Here is an 8,007-nt window from a genome sequence, read left to right as displayed (position 1 = left end):
TTAGAACTTCACGTACAGCTTGGAACCAATGGCAGAATCAAAACCACGATGCATCGCCACAGGAAGGAACTTCAGTGCCGCTGGAAGTTTTCGTTCAACGGTTTTATTTTACCCAGGGCACTTTACTGGATTTAAACCACGAATTAAGAGACGTTGAACCACATTACACGGTTCTTAGTTTCCTTGAAAGAGCGAGTGGGTGCTAAAACTGTAAAGTGCCCGTCCAAAACAACACTGCATTAGAATACAGTCAATAGATGCATGCAAAAAAAACTCGACAGTCAACAAGTATCTTGTTTTGGGGTTTCAACGCTGCAGAAAGATGTCTATTATTTTGAGACGTAATTAGAAATAATTTAGATCTTATCTAAAGGCATTTGCTGCTTTCCGCTGTGAAATAAAAAGGTAGTTGATGCAAGTTTTCAACGTGTGAAAAATTTAACCGTGCGCGCGTTATTTTGATTTGTCCATTTAACACGTTTTTGTGCTCGTGAAATTTGTTTGCAGTAGTGATCAGCAAACAGGTTTTAGTATTTAGTTAGCAAACGTGTGAGTTAGGACGCCTAGAAAACAAACATTAGCAAAGAAATTTGTTGTTCACATCTGGAGGAAGAGTGGAGATCATTTTCCCACACAACTGCGTCATATCTCAGCTCAGCCTTTATTTTAGGAAAAGGCAGCTCCGTTTACTTTGAAAACAACGTCGACAGCTGATTGGTGGTTAGACAATGGTGATTAAAAGAAGCTGATGATCTGTTAAATTAGCCATCCAGCCAGTCAATTAATGTCAATTACGCCTAAGGATTGAAAGAACAAAGATCTAATCAGTGGATGAAAAGAGTGACTGCATTTTTGTGTGGTTTCTGTCGTTGCTGTAGGAGTTGGCAGCTTCGATACTCCGAGGGACGAAGGTCCGATAGTCGAGAGGGCCAACAAATTGTCTATCGGCGTTTTGAAGACAGTGGGACGTGCAGGAATCTTTCGTCAAAGGAGTGGGGCTTACAGAGTGTTTAGAAGATTTTCGACGCAAAGAAAAGCCCAGCGGGGATTTGAATTCACCGAGATCGTATCGCAACAAATTCCAAATTGTCATCTAGAGCAGCCATTGTGTTCTGAACGCACACAGCTTATTCGTAGTACATGCGTGTGGAAGTTCTAAAGTGGGCTAAATCGCAAATCTGACTTCACCAAGTACCCCGGGCGACGGTATAAAATATGACAGCGTCTTGAGTAAGTAGAAAAGTCATTTATTTACTTTCTACATAGGGGAAAATAATTCAGTGACAATTAAACTCGTTAACGTAGGTAATTCAGCGATCACTGGGATATTTCGACCTCACGTATAGGAAATTAGCGTGTGCAATATGTCCTCTGGATTACTATTTTGGGTATATTGAGGTTTATTTAACGATCAGCGAGTATGAGCCAATTGATATAGCAGGGTCGTTTCGAATGCGTCGCTTGGGCGAAGTTTCACCTTCGATTTATCCCATTGCGTTGTGGTGTCCAAGAAATGATCTAATACAGAGATCAGTCGAGCTACTGAACAAGCCTATTCTTTGTTGCGCGCTTGTTCAAATTTGCTCATACCTTCTTGTATTGTTCTATTGTCGAGTTTGTTTTACTTTCCATTCATTCTAAGTAGCCATAACGACTTCCTATGGGCTATAGTTCTTTGACAAAGAAATTGCCAGAAATCGACAATGGTGAAACTGCGAAATGACACCTCTTGCGACAATCAGCATTTTATTTTGCGAAACAAAACAAAAACTTGCAACATCAAGTATTAAAACATAAAAGTTTCGAAGTTATTTTACAGTAATTGTTTTTTTAAAAAGATATGTGTCGCATTCTTTAGCATAGACAAGTACGTGACATTACATTTTGCTGAACTGAACTGAAAGCAGTGCTTACATTAGGCAGACAAACAAAAAGGTGACACTGTGTATATTTGACACTTCATTCTAAAAATTCTTCTGCATGAAAACATAACAAGGCGTATAGTACGAGTTAAAACAAAGACTAGCTAGATGTCAGTTAAAACAATCATTCATGTGATTTTGCGGTCATGACAAGGTTTTTTCGGGTATCGAGTAGATATTTTCCCGTATCGCCCGACGCTGCGGGTTGCAGGGAATCTTTACAGCAGGGACTTCTCGAGCAAGACTTTTAATTAGTGTCCTCGCTTTTAAAACAGCAACACTTCAAGCGACAAAAATTAAATCAAGCGAGCGACATTTTGGCGATAAGCAGCGATAAGAAGGCGCAGTTTCTCCTTATTTACTTTTGTATTTCCTTCCAAAGGAGATCAGTAGGTCAGATACGAGTTATGAGCGCTATTTGACACCAGCTGTGCTGTTAAAATCAGTATCTATATCATTCGACACTTGAAGAAAATATCGCTTCCTTGCTATCTTTCTGCCAACACATTGATATCTCAGGTCATTCTCTGATGCTCAGGGTCACAGCACGTCTTTATGTTTCCATATAACCACTTCTAGCTGTTTCCATCGATTTTATACCCTCGCACATTTCTGAAATGTTTCTGGTTGAAATTTTAGAACCGAGGATTCTACAGTGTATCCGGTGACCTTGCTAGAAATCGGAAGGGTCCATACTCGGTGATTTCATAATTCCGCGAATTTGGATTACCGTTGGCACTTCATCATGTAAATGATTTTCCTTTCCAATCATTACGAAGTTTTAAAATTTTGCTTTTTTCTGGTTCGACTTTCGCCGAAGAACCTCGTTGAAAAACTAGTCTGCTTCTTAGATACGTTTTTTACACCTCGAGGTGTCGACCAAGCTGCTGATTTGAAATTCGATGATGAAATAGGACTTTGGATGTAAGGCGATACATGTACTTGTCTATAAAAAGCCGAGTCATATTATTTCATAAAAATAAAATATTTTTTAATTTCACAGAAATATAAAACCTCGAGATCAATTAACCCCACATAAATTCGGGTTAATTTGCGCGTGGCAAATCGTTTTTCGCGGCAGCCGTATTGGAGGAACGAAAAAATAGAATGATTTTCCTTTGAGAAAAAGATTTTATTTGTATCCAAATTTTTTTTGTTATTCTACTTCTCCACCAACATGGCCGCCGTGAAAACACCATTTAAATAGTATGTAGTGACTTAGTTCGTTTCCCTTAGGCAAGAGAGTTTTTACTGAGACCCCAACTTATAACTCAAGTTACGTAAGGAGGATATACAACAAAAATAGAAATAAAAATATGATGTTCAGCTGCATAAACATAAAATCCACAATACAGTTGTAAAAAATATACCGGTAGTTAAGAGTGTAAAAAAATCGCACCTGATAAAAATAAGTTAGTTAGGAGCTAATTTTTTACGGTGGCCCAAAAGTGTCACGGCAATTTCAATTTCACATGAAATTGCCGTGAAAATGAAATTGCCTTGATGAAAATGAAATGGCCGTGACACTTTTGGACCACCGTAAATTTTACAATAATTGCGAGCTAATAATCTTGCTTGTTGACTGTCTAGCTGAACTAAATTTCCCCAGAGAAATAAATAAAAAACAAAAAAAAGTTCACCTGGCAAATTTTATTTTTACTGGACATTTTGCAATTTAGGAAATATCGCAGCCTTTGTAACCGTAAAGTAAATTACATAGGTGTTGAACACCTGCTGTTCTTTCGAATAAGAAATGAGCTTCAGTTTGTAAACACGCGAAAAGTAATATCTTTAGAATTTCCTCCAAGTGCAATTGACTTTGTCGAAATACTATTGGCTGTGAGTCTTATATGACAAATGTCCTTCAGTAAAAGCTTTTGAGTTCTATAACAGAATTAGTCAAGATCTGCAATAAATAGTGTTCCTTGAAGAAGATCTGGTCCACTTGATGTGAAAAATATCTCGTAAGGAAACAGGGTACCTCTCGTTCAGCCACGGAGCTAAATTCCCCCAAAGCCCCTGTTAAACTATCTGAACAAATTGCGGAGATGGTCTCAGGAGAAGCCTGTGATTTAAGATGAAATTCTGCCCGTAACACTTCTCGGCTTGAGTTTGCTGTTTAATATCCAAGCCGATTTTTCAGGTCCTTTTCCTGTTAAATTTAGTAATCGCATTCAGAACTGGGCGATACATATCAGTTGGTGAGAGACCATATGCCCATTCTTGTAAAATTCGATTTTCGTTAGATTGCCCAGATATACAAAATTGTTTACATCTAATCGGTCGTATTAGAAGTGTATAGCTTTACAAAGCCGCAAAAAGTCGGAAACTTTGAGAATTGCTAATTAGGGATCCTAAGTCAATGCTTATCTGTATCGATTCGAGACTTAATATGACAACTTTTAGAGTTTCAGTTACAACGCTGGGAGGATTATTCGCCTTTTGGAATCCTTTTTGCTAAAAGGTAAGACTTTATTTTCGTCAGTAAACGGATTAAAACAAACATCCCGATGTTCAAAGTTCAGCCGTATTTTGCTATGATTTTCAATTAGTTGCCGGGCAAAGTTGAGTTTTAGTTAACATATTGATAACGTTAATTTTACAGAAGGCCGACAGAGTGAGGCAAAAAATGAGGTGAAAAGCAGAGGTTTTGCAAGCTTTATTGAGGCCTTTAAACCCGGCGGCAGCTCACAGCACGAAAAAGTCGATGAAATGTGAAGTTGGAAAAATACCAAAAGGAACCCAAATTATTGTTATCTTTTATTAGCGAAATGAAAATAAACATTGACTTGTCTCGGACTATGATTTCTTTCATGGATAAGAAACATACTGTTTTGCTAAGAGCGAACATTTGTTGTCCGGTGTAGAACTTTGACAAAACTTTGTATGTGTTTAACACTATGGCTGAATTTTAGCTCCGTCTTTTCGTATTAACGGATTCAATAATAGGATTCGTTGTATCAGTTAAGTACTTTAGCAAGAAGTGAAAAGTAGTGAATGAAACCATTGCTATAGAAGACTCCTCCATTGATATTAAACCTTCTGTACCAAAATCAAGCCCTAGTTTGAATTTCAATACCCCGCGTCGGAGAAGAGATTCCTTCGATCTCCCAAGCAGAACGGGAAAGGGAAGGGACCAACCGTTTCCCTTCTTTCTCAGTTCTTCCTTTTCCCGATTCTTTTTGGAAGATCGAGGGATCTCTTTCTCGAAGGGTAGAATTTTAATTAATCTGTAAATAGATCTTGCAACTTTTAATTTTCAAGACCTAAACCTTCCTTTGGTTTTATAAGCATATCATATCTTTCCAGAGCTTAACTCGCGCCACACGGGCGCCACGAAACCAAATCCTCAATTTGTAAAAGCTTTGCCCTTGTCAGCTTTCCCTACATAAAAAGCTTTCCCGACACATCTTGGAAATGTCATATCGTTTAATACAGGGACAAAATGTAAAAATAACTTTAGAGTGTGTAAACAATGAACAGTATCTTGGCCCTCGTTTTGGCAATCGAACAAGCTGTTTTTGTTTTTTCAAACTCCAAATTAATCGCTTCCCTGAAATTTGGCGGTTAGATAAATATTAATTTCCGCTTAAGCTGAAGTCGAGGAAGGGCAGCTCGCCGAGGAACTGGATCACATCCTGTGATTCGCTATTTTTACATTTCTCGGAAAATCAAAGAGCGCCTCACAAGGCAATGAGAAGAATTTAAAACACCCTAAAACTGCAGAAATCTGGGAGTTATTTCATGATCCTTAAACGTTACGGAAAAATAACAAAGGAATTGGCATTACTTAAGATAGTGATTATCCTACAAAAACCACTTCGTCTTTCCGCCATGTTTAATGCGTTGGTGCACGTACGTGAAAAAACGACTCAGGGATGGGTAGGTAGGGAAAATAGGGTAGGGTGAAGTTCAAGGGGAGGCTAGGTCATGATTCAGTTTAAAAAACCAAGAAACGCATGGAAGGGTCGTTGCGTTTAGACTGGAAGACTTCCCAAACATTTTGCTAAAAAGACATATTGATGTCTTTGATAGTAATTGGATTCAAGTGTCAAAGGTCCGCGTTGCGTGCAGAAAATCCTCGTTTGTGGGTGTTTTGTTTTGATCGTGGTCTCGAGTTTGAGTGGGATTTGTGTCATGTTCGTTATGTTAAGCAGATAAACGACTTTTTTAAGGATTTGCGCTTTAAATTAATGCTTTTATATACTAGTCAATGCTGTATCGTATTACATCGCTGAACACAGGTACTGTCAGAAATGTATGCTTGGGTCGAGACATTTTCCGTCTGAAATTATCATGGTAACTTTCATGTTATAATGAACGGCTCGACGGGTAGATCTTCCAACAAGACCGCAATTTACTGAGGTAGGAATTAGATCAAACACCTAAGATTGATGAAATGATAAGTTTAAACTATAAATTAACAAGCTGAGTAAACAGTCTGCCCTAGTAGAACCATCAGACTTTAGCCCGCTTCAAAGATAAGAATTTATAAACAGTTAATATTGAGGTGTTAAAGTTACTTTGTTAAGTGCCAGACTATATGTCATTTTCTAACGTTTTGGAAAACAAACAGCGGGCATTAGTACTTACATCGCTTGCATTGATATGGTCACACTTTCGGATCTCATGCAACAGCTGAAAATTTAGAATCTACTTGTACGGTAAAACAAACAGCGCCACAGGAATGTACTGGCCAGTGTCATTTCTTTGAATGATCAATCTCAAGGATTTCAGTCACGCATATCATTCAAGAGACTCAAAAGTCCGAAACCCAGTTGTACAGCAAAATAGGTAGCACTATAGGAAGTGCTTCTCAGTAACTTTCATTTGAACGGTCACACTTTAGAATTTCATCCACAGATTCAAAACTTGCAACCAGTTGTGCTTAACAAATAGATTCCATGTTGCCGTGCGTCTGTTTAGATGACGTCAAAATATGGTAAGAAGTAGCCTGCGAGCAAAGTGGCACACGAGGAGAACGTCTTCTGTGATGTATTGCTCAACAGAGGCACGGCAACATGGAATCTATTTGTTTTGTATAATAAAGAAACAAAATATACAAAAAATCACTTGTTTATTTCAAAATCTTTCATTTCGTTGTTTCGTTTTGGTATTTAAATAGATTAATCACTGACAAGTTTTACTTGCCTTAATCTAATTTCACCACCCGTTTTGTGTTTCGTCTAGTCGCACTCGACTAAGACTGCTCGAATATTTTTCCAAGTCATTTTCTACAAAGAAACGTGTTTTTCTTTTTTCTTCTTGCTTCACCTACCTGTCCAACGCTTCGGCAAGACGTTTTTCCACATGTTCGTTCGCCCAGTCAGATAAAATATTCTCTAGATTTTCAAAACTTTCCGCCATTTTAAAAAAACATGGGAAAAATATATATTAATGATGACGTCATCGATGCGTCTGTCCTCTAATAGATCATTGGTAAAAACCAATCAAAATGCGTGCATAGTTGAGCATGTTAAATAAAAGCATGATCGTGATAAACAGCATCATAGGAAAGCGCAGCTCAAAAGATTTTCATTTGAGTGGTCACACTCCAATATTTAATGACGCATTATCTGATACTTTGTTATCCTCTGAAAAAACTAGTCTACCAGTGTTCCCCCAATTTATTCTCCTCAGTCAATGATCCAAGGCGAGGGAGAATAGGTTTAACGTGCAGGCTTATCTTAATATTTTTAATTGCCTTGCTATAACTGTCACTGAAATGTGTTGCCAATGAATAAGGTCGCCAAAAGTTGACTTGAAAACGTAAACGTACAGCTTGCGATGGCTACAACCTAGAATTGTAGAGAAGGTTTCGATTTCTACGACAACTTTCAAATTCGCGACTTGCTAAATATTGTTAAACGCTACATGTAAATTTTCTCTTTGGGGGGGGGGGGGAGGGGGGTTGTAGGGAGGAAATCGTATACGCAGTTTATCGAATTTGTTCAAAATGCATTGCTATACGAATAACAGTGAAAACCAAACACTGAATGAATTTCATAGTTGAATTGTGTGATAGCAACCTGCTTTCTTAATTCCGTGACTTGCCCGTTCATTGCCCTAAGGATATGACACAGAC

At 38.1% G+C, this 8,007-nt stretch overlaps 1 protein-coding gene across 4 annotated transcripts in view; it reads left to right on the top strand.

The window, feature by feature from the left end:
* Positions 1 to 781: 781 nt before the first annotated feature.
* The window catches only part of LOC146483209 (uncharacterized), a 30,600-nt gene continuing 23,374 nt past the window's right edge, over positions 782 to 8,007 (top strand). For 3 of the 4 annotated variants that reach the window (XM_085106371.1, XM_085106369.1, XM_085106373.1), the window contains exon 1: positions 782 to 1,230. The gene's annotated coding sequence lies outside the window, so the exon portion shown is untranslated. Of the gene's footprint in view, positions 1,243 to 8,007 lie in introns of all 4 variants that reach the window. The other variant, XM_085106370.1, reaches the window with a different exon arrangement.

The sequence above is a fragment of the Pavona decussata genome, unplaced genomic scaffold (genome assembly GCF_977016875.1).
Source record: "Pavona decussata unplaced genomic scaffold, jaPavDecu1.1 SCAFFOLD_40, whole genome shotgun sequence".
NCBI lineage: Eukaryota > Metazoa > Cnidaria > Anthozoa > Scleractinia > Agariciidae > Pavona > Pavona decussata.
This window is presented reverse-complemented; position numbering and strand designations above follow the sequence as displayed.